Raw genomic sequence first — 17,868 nt, 5'->3', positions numbered from 1 at the left:
GAAACAGTGGCTGCTTCAGTCTCTGGGTGCCCAGGTGAGGAGGATGAGCAGAGCAACCTGCTTACTGTCTCTACTGTAGCCTCCCTGCCATGCCGGGCTACAGCTACCTACTTGCCCTTCCAGGAGTCAATAAATGTCCTTGTCTTTCTGCATATCTGTCTCAGTCCACTCAGACTGCAATGACAGAGTATGTATCATAGATTGGATGACTTAAGCAACAGAAATATATTTCTTAAAGTTCTGGGGGCTGAGAGGTTCAAGATCAGGATGCTAGCCTGGTGGGATTCTGGTGAAGGCTCTCTTCTTGGTTTGCAGGTAGTTGCTTTCTTGGTGTATGGGGGTGCATGGGGATTGAGAGAGAGAGAGAGAGAGAGAGAGATCTGATCTCTGTTTCCTTTTATTAGGAGGACTCTAATCCCATCATGGGAGTTCTACCTTCATGGCATCATTCAAACCAAATCATCTCCCAGAGGCTTCACCTCCTCATTACCATCACATCAGGAGTGGGGCTTTAACATATGCTTTTTTTTGGTGGCACTGGGCACTGGGTTTGAACTCAAGACCTATGTGCTTGCTAAGCAGGTGCTCTACCACTCGAGCCATTCTAGCAGCAAACAACATATGCATTTTTGGGCATGTGTGTGACCCAAATGTTCTGCCTATGACAGCATGCTGCTGGGAATCTTGAATTGTTGCTTGTTTCAAAGCTCTATGAATATGATGGAAGCACTTTGTATGCATGTGCTAAAGTAAAATGATGAAACCCATTAAAAATTTAATGGGGAAAGGGAGGACAAGAAAGAGTAGTAAGGGAGGACAAGAAAGAGGACAAGGGGACTGAATTTAATCAAAGTACACTATATGTATGAAAATATAACAATGAAACCATTTTATACAATAATATACACTAAAAAAAAACCCTATGGGAGTCTATGCCATGGTGCCAGGATAGTTCCCCATAGTCACTTTGGAAACCTGATGCTCACGCAGATAGTTGAAGGCTTGCACTGCTGCTAAGCTGGTCTTGTCAAGATATCTTAAGATCCTTTAGGAACAAAAGATGAGGGCAGTATTGTGAAGATAGTCCACAAGACTACCTCTCACTAACCTCTACTGATATTTTGTGCATATAAGAAATGTACATTTTGTCTTCAACCTTGGTTTCTAGCTAGAGCTGTGGGAGCCCTGTGCTTTTCTGAGTGGTGGGATGAGAGAAGCAGTCTCTTGTTCTTTATAAGATCTCTTTCAACCTACCTGAGTTCATGCTAATGAGGTCACTCTTAGAGGATGTGGAATGGTTGACAGAAGAATCAACCAAGTGGAAGAGGGTTGGGACTTTGAGAATCATCTTCTGATCTCCAGGAAGGAGAGGAGGCTGGAGGCTAAAGTGATAACCAATGGCCAAGAATTTAATCATCATGATGAAATAAAGGAGGAAATTAAAAGTTTCCTGGAAATTAATGAAAATGAAAACACGACCTACTGGTACCTATGGGACACAGCAAAGGCAGTCCTAAGAGGACAGTTTATAGCCACGAGTGCATATATTAAAAGGACAGAAAGATCTCAAATCAATGACCTAACACTACAGCTCAAACTCCTAGAAAAACAAGAACAAGAAAATCCCAAAACAAGCAGAAGGAAAGAAATAATTAAGATAAGGGCTGAAATCAATGAACTAGAAACCAAAAAAAAACCATACAAAGAATCAATGAAACAAAAACCTGGTTCTTTGAAAAAATAAATAGTATTGACAGACCCCTGGCAAACCTGACTAAAATGTGGAGAGAAAAAAACCCAAATCAATAAAATCAGAAATTCAAAAGGAGAGATAACAACAAACACCACAGAAATCCAGGAAATTATCAGAGACTACTTTGAGAGCCTACACTTCAAAAAATTAGAAAATCTCGAAGAAACGGACAGATTTCTAGAAACTTAAAACCACCCAAAACTGAACCAAGAGGATATTAACCACCTGAATAGATCTGTAATACAAAAAGAAATTGAAGCTGCCATGAAGAGCCTCCCAAAAAAGAAAAGTTCAGGACCTGATGGATTCACTGCTGAATTCTATCAGACATTTAAAGAACTAATACCAACTCTCCTTAAATGGGTCCATGAAATAGAAAGGGAAGGAACACTGCCTAACTCATTTTATGAAGCCAATATTGCTCTCATCCCAAAACCAGACAAAGACACCTCCAAAAAGGAGAACTACAGGCCAATTTCCTTAATGAATATCCCTGCAAAAATCCTCAATAAAATAATGGCAAACTGAATTCAACAACACATCAGAAAGATCATTCACCATGACCAAGGAGGCTTTATCCCAGGAATGCAAGGGTGGTTTAACATACGAAAATCAATAAATGTGATAAACCACATTAACAGAAGAAAAGACAAAAAACATTTGATCATCTCAATAGATGCAGAAAAAGCCTTTGATAAGATCCAACACCACTTCATGATAAAATCTCTAAGAAAACTAGGAATAGAAGGAAAGTACTTCAACATTATAAAAGCTATGTATGACAAACCTACAGCCAACATTATACTTAATGGTGAAAAACTGAAACCATTGCCTCTAAAATCAGGAACCAGACAAGGATGCCCACTATCTCCACTCCTATTCAACATAGTACTGGAATTCCTAGCCAGAGCAATTAGGCAAGAAGAAGGAATAAAAGGAATACAAATAGGTAAAGAAACTGTCAAAATATCCCTATTTGCAGACGACATGATCCTATACCTTAAAGACCCAAAAAACTCTACTCAGAAGCTTCTAGACAGCATCAATAGCTATAGCAAAGTAGCAGGATATAAAATCAACATAGAAAAATCATTAGCATTTCTATACACTAATAATGAACAAACTGAGAAAGAATATATGAAAACAATTCCATTTATAATAGCCTCAAAAAAAACAAATACCTAACAGTAAATTTAACAAAGGATGTGAATGACCTCTACAAGGAGAATTACAAACTCCTGAAGAAAGAGATCAAGGAAGACTACAGAAGATGGAAAGATCTCCCGTGCTCATGAATCGGTAGAATCAACATAGTAAAAATGGCTATACTACCCAAAGCAATCTACATGGTTAATGCAATTCCCATCAAAATCCCAATGACTTTCATCACAGAGATTGAAAAAATCTACCCTAAAGTTCATTTGGAAACACAAGAGACCGTGAATAGCCAAGGCAATACTCAGCAAAAAAGAACAATGCTGGAGGTATCACAATACCTGACTTCAAACAATATTACAAAGCAGTAGCAATAAAAACAGCATGGTACGGGCACAAAAACAGACCTGAAGACCAGTGGAAAAGAATAGAGGACCTGGATATGAATCCACACAACTATACCCATTTCATTTTTGACAAAGGTGCCAAAAATATACGATGGAGAAAAGACAGCCTCTTTAACAAATGTTTCTGGGAAAAATGGTTACCTGTCTACAAGAAACTGCAAGTAGATTCATGTCTATCACCCTGTACTAGTATCAACTCAAAATGGATCAAGGACCTAAATATCAGACCTGAAACTCTGAAGTTACTACAGGAAGGAGAGGGAACACTCTGGAACAAATAGGTATAGGCAAAGACTTCCTCAATAGAACCCCAGCAACCCAGCAACTAAGAGAAAGGATGAATAAGTGGGACTTCATAAAATTAAAAAGCTTCTGCACAACAAAAGAAATGGTCTCTAAACTGAAGAAACTAACCTCTCCTAAAATCAATGAACCAATTAAGAAATGGGCAACTGATCTAAACAGAACTTTCTCAAAAAAGAAATGCAAATGGCCAAAAAACACATGAAAAAATGTTCACCATCTCTGGCCATAAAGGAAATGAATCAAAACCACACTAAGATTCCACCTCACTCCTGTTAGAATAGCCATCATTAAAAACACCAACAACAACATGTGTTGGTGAGGATGTGGGGAAAAAGGAGCCCTAACCCACTGCTGGTGGGAATGCAAGCTCATGCAACCACTCTGGAAAAAAATTTGGAGGCTTCTCAAAAATCTAAACATAGACCTGCCATAAGATCCAGCAATCCCACTCCTGGGAATATACCCAAAGGAATGAGACACAGGTTACTCCAGAGGCACCTGCACACCCATGTTTTTTGCAGTGCTATTCACAATAGCCAAGTTATGGAAACAACCAAGAAGCCCCACTATTGATGAATGGATCAAGAAAATGTGGTACTTGTACACAATGGAATTTTCTCAGCCATGAAGAAAAATCAAATCTTATCATTTGCAGGTAAATGGATGGAACTGGAGAACATCATTCTGAGCAAGGTCAGCCAGGCTCAGAAGACCAAAAATCATATGTTCTACCTCATATGCAGACTTTAGATCTAGGACAAATGCAGCAATGTGTTTGGACTTGGATCACATGACAAGGCGAGAGCACATACGGGAGATATAGGAATAGGCAGAAAATCCAAAACATGAAAGCATTTGATGTCCCCAATCCAGAGGAACTAATACAGAAACCTTAAAGTGACAGAGGTTATCATGAGCAGGGGATTAGGAACCAATGCAAAGATCAGTTAGAGTTGAATCAACGTGGGTCATAACACATGGGTACATGAAAGCAATAGTAGGAATCTCTCTGCATAGCTATCCTTAACTCAACTAGCAAAAACGCTTTGTCTTCCTTATTATGCTTATGTCTTTTCTTCAACAAAATCAGTGATAAATGCAGAACGGGACCTGCCTGGAACTGAGGGAGGGAGGGGGGATGGGTGGGGGAGGGGACAGGGTAGAGAAATGACCCAAACAATGTATGCATGTGTGAATAAATGAACAGAAAGAAAAAGGAGAAAAAAAATAGAGTTGGGTAGCTATGTAGCCCAGATTGACCTTGAACTCAAACTACTCCTATCTCATCCTCTTCAGTGCTGGGATTACAGTCATGTACCACCAGGCCTGTTTTTACTCATACTTTAATCCCTAACAAAGAGAATGTTTTTAGATGTATATCTAAACTTTGTTACAGTATTTTTAGTACTTAATAAATTAGTACAATGGCACAAAAGAAAGAATTTAATCAGTCATGTCTGTGTTATGGACCCATTAAAAAACCATTAATGATGGAGCTTGGAGAGCTTCCCAGCTGATGAACACATCCACATGGGGAGCGCATCCCAAATCCTGTGCTCAGGACCTTTCTGGACTCATCCTGAGTTTTATTTGTATCATTGACAACATCTTTTATAATAAACTGGCAATAGCAAGTAGAGTGGCACCCCAAGTTCCTTGAGCTGTGGTAGGAAATCATTAAAGTTATGGAGGGGTCTTGGGAAACCCCCATCTGTATCCAAGTCAGATAGAAGTGTGGGTAATGTGGGCACTCATTGTTATAACTGGTGTCTGAGGGGGAAGCCATCTCGTGGGATTGAGCCCTACAACCTGTGGGGTCTACACTGACTCCAGGTCATTAGTATAAGAACTGAACTGAATGTTTGGACACTCAGTTGGTGTCTGCATAGAACTGGGGCTTGGTTAATGTGTGGGGAAACCTCATAAACTTGGTGTCAGAAGTACTGAGAGTAGAGAAACAGTTTTTCTTTGCTTCCTCATCTCCCTGTGAGGCTGTCATGAGATTGTTTCTCATTCTTCCTGTTTCTAATGAAGTATCAGGCTTTCCGTCTGCCCCTCAGATTATAGCTGCAGCATATAAAATGCCAGGCACCTCAACAATAGGGTCTCACAGAATGCACCAGTTGTCTCCTTTTTAAAAATTTTTAATATTTTTTGATGGGAACTCAGGGGTTGAAATCAGGGCTTCATGCTTGCAAAGCAGGCACTCGCAAAGCAGGCATTCTGCTGCTTGAGCCATACCTTCAGTCCATTTTGCTCTGGTTATGTTGGAGATGGGGGGTCTCTTGAACTATTTGCCTGGGCTGGTCTTGAACTATGATCCTCCTGATCTCAGCTTCCCAAGTAGCTAGGATTACAGTTGTGAGCCACTGGCTCCCAGCTTTGGATCCTTTTTTTTTGGACATTAACAGAAATCAAACCTTTACAGGCCCTCTTTGTGCTTTTAATAGTACCCAATATCTATTTTATTTTATTAACAATTTTATCAGCATATATTAGTTGTACAGGGGGTTTCATTGTCACACTGTATATGTTTACAATGTATGTTGGTTAGATTCACCCTCTCCATCATTCTCTCTTACCCCCCTCTCCCCTACTTAAAATAATCTCAACAAGTTTTATTGTTCTGTTTTCATATACATACATAAAGTACATCGACCTTGTTCCCCCTCCTTCACCCTCTTCACTAACCCTGTTCCCTCCCATTAGTATCCATCCCCAACAGGACCTGTTTTTCAAGTGTATATTCCTTGTTCAAAGGGGTTTGACCTTCGTATTTCACCCATGAATATATTGTACTTTAATTAGATTAACCTCCTCTATTACACTCCCTTACCCTTCCCAGTATCTCCTACTAACCAACAGTCTCAGTGTGTTTTTTGGTATGTCATCTTCCTACACAGATGAAATGTATTTCAATTTTATTCATTCTTTATATATCTATATCTATATCTATATATATAGAGAGAGAGAGAGAGAGACATATATAAATATAAATATATATACATGCACACACATGCATATGTTTGTTTTTGTGTACATGTTTGTCCTTGGATCTGTCTTCTACATATCAGAGAAAACATGCAACTTTTGTCTTTCTGAGCCTGGCTTACTTTACTTAACATGATGATCTCCAGTTCCATCCATTTACCTGTAAACAATCCTTTTATGTAATTGTCATCTTTTTGTGAAATAAGACTCCTGGGGAGTTAACATTTTTGACTTAACCTTCTTTTTGCTCTTTACATCAGTAATGTCCTGTCTAGATTCAAAATGCCTTGTTTTATTTTCTCTGCTTGAATCAGCCCATCTTGGCCTTGCCTGGTCTTATATATGTGAACTTGATTACTGTCATCAGCTTATTGTATTATTTTATGCTGTTTACCAGCAAAATCAAACGTTTACAGGCCCTCTTTGTGCTTTTAAGGTTACCTAATAAAATTCTTGAGTTTATTTTTGAAAATTCAAGTTTCTGTAACTAAGCAAAAGGAGTTTAAGGAAGAGGTAAAGAAGATGTCACTTTTCTTATAGCTATAAAAGAAGGGAAGGGAGCTGCATGTGTGGCTCAAGCAGAAAAGTACCTGCCAATCAAGTGCAAAACCCTGAGTTCAAATGCCAGTACTGCGAAAAAGCCCCAAAAAAATCTAAAAAAAAAAAAAAAAAAAAGGATGGGAGAGGGAAGGAGAGATGAGAGAGAGGAAAGAGAAAGAGATATTGTTTTGTGCCATAAAACTAATTCAGGTGATAAACTGAATATTTAGAAGACTATAAGTGTATAAATGTGCTTTATAGTTTTGTGTAGTGTGGAGAGCTACAGATACTGATTACAATTGGCAATGTGTTTCATGCTCTGGTCCTATAAATCTGTCATTTGAAGTATAACTTGTACAAAATAGCCTTGTAGGGGTCCACAGATATTAGAAATTATTGCCAGTAACACATCAATACCTTTCAGGCAACCACCTTGGTGCTGACTGGTGGCTTCTCTTTGGTGCTTTGTTGCCCTGGTAAAGGTGTTATAAATGATACCTCTGAATTCCCAAGCAACAGAAACACTTGTAAAAACAGTTCTGTCAAATCTGAAGGTGCTCATTAGCACGTTAGGTTGTTTTTCTCTCACATTTATGATGGAGGGAGGAATTAAAAGCCTAAGACAATGCGAGGTTTCTTACTTTAGCAAGAGTTTGAGAGTCTTGTTTCATTTACTAGATCTAACTGAGAGAAGGGCTATTGTGAAGAACAGGAGCAAAGGCATTAAAAATGATGTCATTGATCAATCCATTATGGCTGTAGTAAGGGCTGCTTTAGTAGTAGGGGAATATTCTGGGACTCTGTACTCAGGAAGGGAATCCTAAACTGGGTCCTGAGGGAAGCATAAAAGTTAGTCAACAGAAGTGGGGGTGGGGATGTCAGGTAGAGGAAACTGCATGTCACAGGGCCTGAGATGGGAAGGAGGTGGTGGATTCCAACCCAGTGGTTGTTTAGCTTGCTGAGCCAGGGTATTTCCCAGGAACATTTAATATCTAGGGTGAGACAGAATGATATCTGGGAGTGGGGCTCAGTCATTCTATCTATCTATCTATCTATCTATCTATCTATCTATCTATCTATCTATCTCTCTATCATATATCCATCTATCATTTAACAATCTATCCATCTTTCTGCTCATCTATCATCTATCTATCCATCCATTATCTATCTACCTAACCAAACATCTATCATCTATCAATCTATTCATCTTTCTATTCATCATCTATCTACTTATCCATCCATTTTTCTATACATTCTTCCACCCATCCTTCTATCATCTATCTACCCATCCATCCACCTAGCACCTATCAATCACCTATGTATCCATCTATCTATTATCTATTGATTTATCCATCTTTCTATCTATCTACCTGACTGTCTATCTACCTATCTGGCATCTATGTTACCATCTATCATCTATCAATCTATCCATCTTCCCATCCATCTGTCACCTGTTTACTTATCCATCCATCATTCATCCATCCACCTACCATCTATCTATCATCTATCTACTATCTATTCATTTGTTATCTATCTTTACATATATCATCTATCTACACATCCATCATCTATCTATCTATTCTCTGTCTACCTAGTGTAGATATACATGTATATTTCTATTTTATTCTGGAAAATATACATATCAAGCAATTTGTCATCCTAACCATTGCCAAGTGTACAGTTCAGTGGTGACAAATATACTCCAAATATTATACAACTGTCACTACCATCCATCTCCAGAACTCTTTTCATAAAACTGAAACTGTAGAATCATCACACAATAATTCCCCAATTCTGATTAGTATTTCTGAAGACCTCAATCCAGTGCAGTTCTTTTCATTCTTTCTATTAACTTTATTATCAGAGGGTCTTTTGACTATGCTCTGTGTCTTAGTCCATTTTGTGCTATCATAGCATAAACCCAAAGTCTGGGTAATTTATGATAATAATTCTAGAGGCTGGGGAGTCCAATATCAAGGTGCCAGCATGTGGCAATGGCCTTATTGCTGTGTTGTCCCATGTCCATGGTGGAAGGTGTGTGTGTGTGTGTGTGTGTGTGTGTGTGTGTGTGAGAGAGAGAGAGAGAGAGAGAGAGAGAGAGATTGGACTTGTGACCTCAAGTTCTTTTTCCGTTTTCTTTTTTTTTTTTTTGGTGGGATTGGAGTTTGTTTTCTTGTTTATTTTGGTGGGAGTGGGGTTTTGAACTTTTGAACTCAGGGCTTCACACTTGCAAGTAGGTGCTCTACCACTTAAGCCATACCTCCAGACCCAGAATAGGGGTTTGAACTCAGATCTTCCCACTAGCAAAACAGGCATTCTACTTCTTGAGGCACACTTCCAGTTCATTTTGTTCTGGTTATTTTGGAAATGATGTTTCATGAACTATTTGTGGGGGTGGCTTCAAACCATGATCCTCCTGATCTCAGTCCCCCAAGTAGCTAGGATTATAAGTCTAAGCACTGGCACCTAGCTCAAGTTGTTTTATAATGAGCATGAGTCCATTCATAAGGGTGGAGCTCTCATGGCCTTACTGTCTCCCTTAGGCCCCACCCCCAACACTGCTGCAAGGGGGATTAAGTTCCAACACATGAACTTTGGGAGAAATATGCAAACCATAATGCTCTAAGACACTTAATTCATTGTCCAAGCTGGAGACACACAATTCTGTTCAAGCACAGACTTTTTATTATGGGCATATTGTGTACAATATACTGGACACAGCTGAATGCTATGGATGCCAGCACAAATAAATTTCATATTTTGGGTTCAAACTCTTGAGCATCAGGTTACTCAATACTGGTTGCAATCCAAAATCTCCCTCTACCATCTTCCTTCTTCTTTCTTCTCATCTCTGTACTCCAGCTATCCCCCTTCTCCTCCTGTTTCCCTATGTCGCTCATCTTTTCTTCCTCTTTCCCCTCCACAATCTTTTATTATCAAGCTCTCTGTTTCTCCACTAACTGCATTCCTTTCTTGTGCTTTTCCCTTTTTATATCTATCTATGCTTTTCAAGCCCAGCAACTTCCTTCTGTTTATTCAACCATATTTCTTAAAACTTTTTGTACTGGAAAGAAACTTAAACAATTGAGTTCAACCCAATTTTTCAGAAGAAAAATCCTGCGCCATGGTAAGGCAATGGACCTTGGTTCAACCTCACAATCCAGACCTTTCTTATCTTTTTTAATGATTTTTTTTTGCAGTGCTCGGTATCAAACCCAGGACCTGTGCATGCCAGGAAAGCACTTTACCCCTGAGCTACATCCTCAGTCCACCTTTCTTGTCTTTTTACCTCCCACACTCCCGCACCTAAAGCACTTCCTGAATCAAGGATGGGTAAGAGCAAGGACATGCATTTTCTCTTTAAGGGAAATACATCAGTTAGAAATAACAGATGTACTGGACTAAAGATGGCTCCCAATTCCTCTCACCATGGAGAGGTAGAGTTTTTTTTCCTTCTGTCCTTGAGTATGCCTCCCCATATAAGAGACATTGTGCCAGTTGCAGGCTTAGCTTTTAGAGGACTAATGGCTTCTGCTTTCTCTAGTACAAACTCTCTTGGGACAATTCCCCCCCTTTTTTTATTCATATGTGCATACAATGCTTGGGTCATTTCTTCCCCCTGCCCCCACACCCTTGCTTACCACCACCGCCCCCTCCCTTTCCCCCCCACCCCCTCGATACCTGGCAGAAGCTATTTTGCCCTTATCTCTAATTTTGTTGAAGAGAGAGTATAAGCAATAATAGGAAGGACCAAGGGTTTTTGCTAGTTGAGATAAGGATAGCTATACAGGGAGCTGACTCACATTAATTTCCTATGCATGTGTTTTACCTTGCAGGTTAACTTTTTTTGATCTAACCTTTTCTCTAGTTCCTGGTCCCCTTCCCCTATTGGCCACAGTTGCTTTTAAGGTATTTGCTTTAGTTTCTCTGCGTTGAGGGCAATAAATGCTAGCTAATTTTTTAGGAATCTTACCTATCTTCATATCTCCCTTGTGTGCTCTCACTTTTATCTTGTGATCAAAGTTCAGTCCCCTTGTTCTGTTTGCCCTTGATCTAATATCCGCATATGAGGGAGAACATATGATTTTGGTCTTTTGGGCCAAGCTAACCTCACTCAGAATGATGTTCTCCAATTCCATCCATTTACCAGCGAATGATAACATTTCGTTCTCCTTCATGGCTGCATAAAATTCCATTGTGTATAGATACCACATTTTCTTGATCCATTCGTTAGTAGTGGGGCATCTTGGCTGTTTCCATAACTTGGCTATTGTGAATAGTGCTGCAATAAACATGGGTGTGCAGATGCCTCTGGAGTAACCTGTGTCACAGTCTTTTGGGTATATCCCCAAAAGTGGTATTGCTGGATCAAATGGTAGGTCAATGTTTAGCTTTTTAAGTAGCCTCCAAATTTTTTTCCAGAGTGGTTGTACTAGTTTACATTCCCACCAGCAGTGTAAAAGGGTTCCTTTTTCCCCAAATCCTCACCAACACCTGTTGGTGGTGGTGTTGCTAATAATGGCTATTCTAACAGGGGTGAGTTGGAAGCTTAGTGTGGTTTTAACTTGCATTTCCTTTATTGCTAGAGATGGTGAACATTTTTTCATGTGTTTTTTGGCCATTTAAATTTCTTCTTTTGAGAAAGTTCTGTTTAGTTCACTTGCCCATTTCTTTATTGGTTCATTAGTTTTGGGAGAATTTAGTTTTTTTAGTTCCCTATATGTTTTGGTTATCAGTCCTTTGTCTGATGTGTAGCTGGCAAATATTTTCTCCCACTCTGGGTGTTCTCTTCAGTTTAGAGACCATTTTTTTTGATGAACAGAAGCTTTTTAGTTTTATGAGGTTCCATTTATCTATGCTATCTCTTAGTTGCTGGGCTGCGGGGTTCCATTGAGAAAGTTCTTACCTATACCTACTAACTCCAGAGTATTTCCTACTCTTTCCTGTATCAACTTAAGAGTTTGGGGTCTGATATTAAGATCCTTGATCTATTTTGAGTTAATATTGGTATAGGGTGATGTACATGGATTCAGTTTCAGTTTTTTGCAGACTGCTAACCAGTTTTCCCAGCAGTTTTTGTTGAAGAGGCTGCTTTTTCTCCATCGTATATTTTTAGCTCCTTTGTCAAAGACAAGTTGGTTATAGTTTTGTGGCTTCCTACCTGGGTCCTCTATTCTGTTCCACTGGTCTTCATGTCTGTTTTTGTGCCAGTACCATGCTGTTTTTATTGGTATTGCTTTGTAATATAGTTTGAAGTCAGGTATCGTGATACCTCCAGCATTGTTCTTTTGACTGAGTATTGCCTTGGCTATTCGTGGCCTCTTGTGTTTCCATATAAATTTAACAGTAGATTTTTCAATCTCTTTAATGAATGTCATTGGAATTTTGATGGGAATTGCATTAAACATGTAGATTACTTTTGGGAGTATAGACATTTTTACTATGTTGATTCTACTAATCCATGGGCATGGGAGAGCTCTCCACTTTCTATAGTCTTCCTCAGTCTCTTTCTTCAGAAGTTTGTAGTTTTCCTTGTAGAGGTTGTTCACATCTTTTGTTAGGTTTACACCTAGGTATTTGATTTTTTTTTTAGGCTATTGTAAATGGAATTGTTTTCATACATTCTTTTTCAGTTTGTTCATTATTAGTGTATAGAAATGCTAATGATTTTTTATGTTGATTTTATATCCTGCTACCTTGCTGTAGCTATTGATGGGGTCTAGGAGCTTTTGAGTAGAGTTTTTGGGGATTTAAGGTATAAGATCATGTTGTCTGGAAATAGGGATATTTCTTTACCTATTTGTATTCCTTTTATTCTTTCTTCTTACCTAATTGCTCTGGCTAGGAATTCCAGTACTATGTCGAATAGGAGTGGAGATAGTGGACATCGTTGTCTCATTCCTGATTTTAGAGGGAACGGTTTCAGTTTTTCTCTGTTAACCTTAATGCTGGCTGTAGGTTTGTCATACATAGCTTTTACAATGTTGAGGTACTTTCCTTCTATTCCTAGTTTTCTTTGAGTTTTTATCATGAAATGTTGTTGGATCTTATCAAAGGATTTTTCTGCATCTATTGAGATGATCAAGTGGTTTTGTCTTTTCTTCTGTTAATGTGGTTTATTACATTTATTGATTTTCGTATGTTGAACCACCCCTGCATTCCTGGGATGAAGCCTACTTGGTCATGGTGAATAATCTTTTTGATGTGTTATTGAATTTGGTTTGCCATTATTTTGTTGAGGATTTTTGCGTCAATGTTCATTAAGGAGATTGGCCTATAGTTCTCCTTTTTGGAGGTGTCTTTGCCTGGTTTTGGGATAAGTGTAATACTGGCTTCATAAAATGTGTTAGGCAGTTTTCCTTCCCTTTCTATTTTGTGGAACAGTTTAAGGAGGGTTGGTATCAGTTCTTCTTTAAAGGTCTGATAGAATTTAGCAGAGAATCCATCAGGTCCTGGAATTTTCTTTTTGGTGAGACTCTTGATTGCTGCTTCAATTTCATTTTGTGTTATAGATCTAGTCAGGTGATTAATTTCCTCTTGGTTCAGTTTTGGATGATCATATGTATCTAGAAATCTGTCCATTTCTTTAAGATTTTTGAATTTATTTGAATATAGGTTCTCAAAGTAATCTCTGATGATTTCCTGGACTTCCATGGTGTTTGTTGTTATCCCCCCTTTTGCATTCCTGATTCTACTAATTTGGGTTTTTTCTCTCCTCATTTTAGTCAGGTTTGCCAGGGGTCTGTCAATCTTGTTTATTTTTTAAAAGAACCAACTTTTTGTTTCACTAATTCTTAGTATGTTTTCTTTGGTTTCTATTTCGTTGATTTCAGCTCTTATTTTTATTATTTCTCTCCATTTGTTTTGGGATTTACTTGTTCTTGTTTTTCTAAGAGTTTGAGATGTATCATTAGGTCATTGATTTGGGATCTTTCAGTCTTTTTAATATATGCACTCATGGCTATAAACTTTCCTCTCACAACTGCCTTTGCTGGGGCCATTCCCCCTTGAAACACTGATGCCATGTTTTGAGAATTCCAAACCAAACACAGAGAACTTCTGTAGGTTGTCAATCAATAGCCCTAACTGGGCTCTCAGTTAACATCCAGCATCAACAGCCATCCATTTGAGTGTGCCATTTTAGAAATTCCACCCCAATGGAAGAAGAACTGCTTAGCTAAGCCCAGTCAACCCACAGAATCAGGAAAGATAAAAATTATTGTTGATAACTATTGTTACAAGCAGTAAATAACCTAAAGAAAAGGAAGACCCAAATAAGTATAAGCTAAATATGGTATCAATTGACTTCTCCTCCATGGAAAATAGATCTGGAAATGTGAAGTCCCGCGTTGGCACAGGGGTTCTAAAAGTCATCATGGCCCTAAGTCACTCACCCTCCACCATCTCTGGCCTGTAGCCCTCATCTTCATTGTCCAGTATGGCTGCTAGTATGCTTGTCATGCATCCACACTCTAGATGAAGGAAGGAAAGGGTATTCCCTTTAAAGAAAATTTTGGAGATCATAATTCATGTGTTCACATTTCATTGTCTTAGATAAGACATATGGCTATACCCACCTACAAGGGAAATTGGAAGATGTAGTATTTTACCTGGGTGGTAATGAACTCAGCTAAAAGTCAGGATTTTCATCATCAAAGGATAGTTTTGAGAAAATCATGTAGATTATTCTCCAGATAACTGCAGATAACTCTGCCACACCCAGCCTATTTTTTTGCTGGACATTTTAAAGTAAATCTTAGACATAAAATATTATTGCATCTATAAGAACTTTTAATTGTGCTAGCATCATACTGTCAGGCAAAACAAACATTTAACAAAATGAACAATGACTTCTCAAAACCATCTAAAATCCAGACCCCAATTGTCTAAAAACATGCTATGAAGCTATTCTTAAACAAAACCTATTCGAACAAAACCTCTGAATATTTTTATATTAAGATGAAGATTTGATACATATCTTTTCTTTTTACAAAGACAGGATCTTTCTATGATTGCTTAGGCTGGTCTTGAACCTCTGAACTAAAGCGATCTTCCCATCTCAGCCTTCCAAGTGCTAAAATTATATCCAACTAGAGATTTGCCTTTTGTTGTTGTTTTTTGTCTTGTGTTGTTTTACTATAGTAGCAATGTAAGTGACTTTGATGATATTACTAAATTTGAATTGGAATCAAATTCTCATTTGCTTTGTTGAGGTTTAAGACATCTATATAAGGCCATATTAACAGGTATGGCTAGTCAGTATCACTTGAAGGAAAGAGCTAGGAAAAAGAAAGTTTGGGAAGCAGGAGGCAGAAAGGGTAGGGCCCCGGGGGAGGCCCAAGACATGGACACTTGCCTCTGGCCAGAGCACCACACTGGTAATGCACTGGGAATGCAAGCATCCACTTTTACATATGTAAGCTTGGAGCATTTGTTCACATTGGCTTCCCTGAGTGTGAAGTGGCACACTTCACTTAATTGATGAGGTCTCCTCATCAATTACAGGTGAAGTGACCCATCCACATCCATGGGTTCCACATCAGTGGATTCAATAAACCATGGATGGGAAATAGTTTTTAAAGAATTATATCTGTATTGATCACACACGGGCTTTTCCCCTTCTTATTATCCCTTACACAACACAGTAGAACAACTGTTTACATAGCATTTCCATGAAGCTAGACATGATTTTTTTGGTGGTATTGAGTAATGAACTCAGAGTCTTGCCCTTGCTAGGCAGACATGCTACCTCTTGAACCATGCCACCAGCCCTTTTTGTGTTGGTTATTTTTGAGATAGGGTCTCACTTTATGCCTGGGCCAGCCTGGACTTCTATTTTTATACTTATGCTTCCCTGTGTAGCCGGGATGACAGGTGCATACCACTGTACTCAGGCCAATGGTTGAGATGGAGTCTTGCAAACATTTTTTTGAGACTGGCCTTGAACCACGATTTTCCCAATCTCCCCCTCACAAGTACCTAAGATTACAGACATGAGCCACCACACCCAGCCTAGACATGCTTTAAAGTGTGCAGGAGTGTGTGCGCATAGGTTCCATGCACATACTACATCATGTTATAAAAGGTAGTTGAGCATCTGCAGATGTTGGTATCCATGTAGGGGGTGGACTTCTGGTGGGGTACACAGTGGTACCCCCTGTGGATACCAAGGGATGACTGTACCGTATGTAATTATAGAGAACTTCTCAGTCTCTTCCTATAAGCAGTGGGTGAGCTTCATAGAATTTACTTCTGGTTCCAAAGACAAAATGAATCAATGCATGAAAATACATAGAATGAGGACTTGGCATATGGATGGACCATTATGATATCCATTCTTTGTTTAATTGTTATTTTTTTTTTGTTTCGGAGGGGTTTTTAATCTTCCCTTGCCACAGCGGTGGTGGTAGTGGAAGTAGGAACACCATCAATGAGTGTTACAATGCAAAAGTAACTAAAATACATGTCTTCTCTACAAAGTCAAATCAATAAACATGGCCAATCACTAGGGAACATGGGGGATTTGAGATCCACTACAGGAAACCAGAGTCTGCCCATGATTCTCATTTGCATACATTTTAACTTGTATCTGGGCCTGCCTATGGCCTACATGAGCTAAAGTAGGGATTGAATTTTGGCCAGCCTGAGTCTGCATATGAGCAGAATCACTCTCTGCCACAGAATGTTACACTTCCATCCTGCTGAGGTTCAACTGCTTCCATGGTCATTTGTCTTATATTTGTTTTAATATATTTTTTCCTGCTACATTTGCTCATCATTAAGACATTTATAATCAATGCTTTGCTCCTTCCTAGTTTTCTTCTTTATCCGTGGTCTTTCTGCATGATCAAGTTGTCCCAATTCCAAGGCTGGAAACTTGCATCATGATTAATGCTAAGATGTGAATTCCAGTTTTAAAACATTTCCGCCGCGAAGGGATTTACGTAGCGGACGTCGTCCTGTTTCATTGTTATTTTATCAAATCTTAATTAGCCCTTCCTCCATTTCTACTAGTGAAATGGAACTTCAGCAGGTATTTCTTGTAGACTAAAGTATTCAGAGCCTAGTATTCAAAATGTTCCCCTTCATAATTAACAAAAGAGATGTTACAAAGAGCTAGAAAAAATGCTCTGTTTTTCCTGATAATACATAAGGAGAATTTTTTCTGAGTCATAAATCTAATTTAAGAGATTGATTTGATAAGGTGTTGAGTTGAGAACATTCCCAAGAATATCAATCTTGTTTTCTGGTGCAATATGGAGAATGACATGAATATTCATGACTGTCACTAAATTGTTCCCTTGTGTGTGGAATAAATCTGTACACAGAAGTATTATTTGAATAAAAGGTCTTCAAGAGTTTCAAGCCTTTAAAAATCATTGCCACATCTTGCAAAAATAACTTTTAAAGACACACCTATAGTTACAATTGGTTTTACACCTAGATAATTTGTTGCCTTATTGATTTATATATATATATTAAAATTTCTTTCAATATATTCCCAAGCTGTAAGACAACTCAGCTCTATCAAGACAAAAGAGGCTTAGAGACATTTTGCTCTTTTTCCAAATGCTTGGTGGAATAAAAGTAATTAAAACCTGTGAGTCAGCTGATCTTTTATTTTAACAAAAAATTGAGAATTGTCTAATTAAATTAGCCCATCTATTAATGCAGTAGGTAAACTTTATTTAGATACCTATTTATTTCTGATGATTT

General features: G+C 38.5%; 1 pseudogene; it reads right to left on the bottom strand.

The window, feature by feature from the left end:
* Positions 1–16,218: 16,218 nt before the first annotated feature.
* On the bottom strand, positions 16,219–16,986 carry LOC141417908 (cAMP-responsive element modulator-like; annotated as a pseudogene).
* Positions 16,987–17,868: the final 882 nt, after the last annotated feature.

The sequence above is a fragment of the Castor canadensis genome, chromosome 16 (genome assembly GCF_047511655.1).
Source record: "Castor canadensis chromosome 16, mCasCan1.hap1v2, whole genome shotgun sequence".
NCBI lineage: Eukaryota > Metazoa > Chordata > Mammalia > Rodentia > Castoridae > Castor > Castor canadensis.
This window is presented reverse-complemented; position numbering and strand designations above follow the sequence as displayed.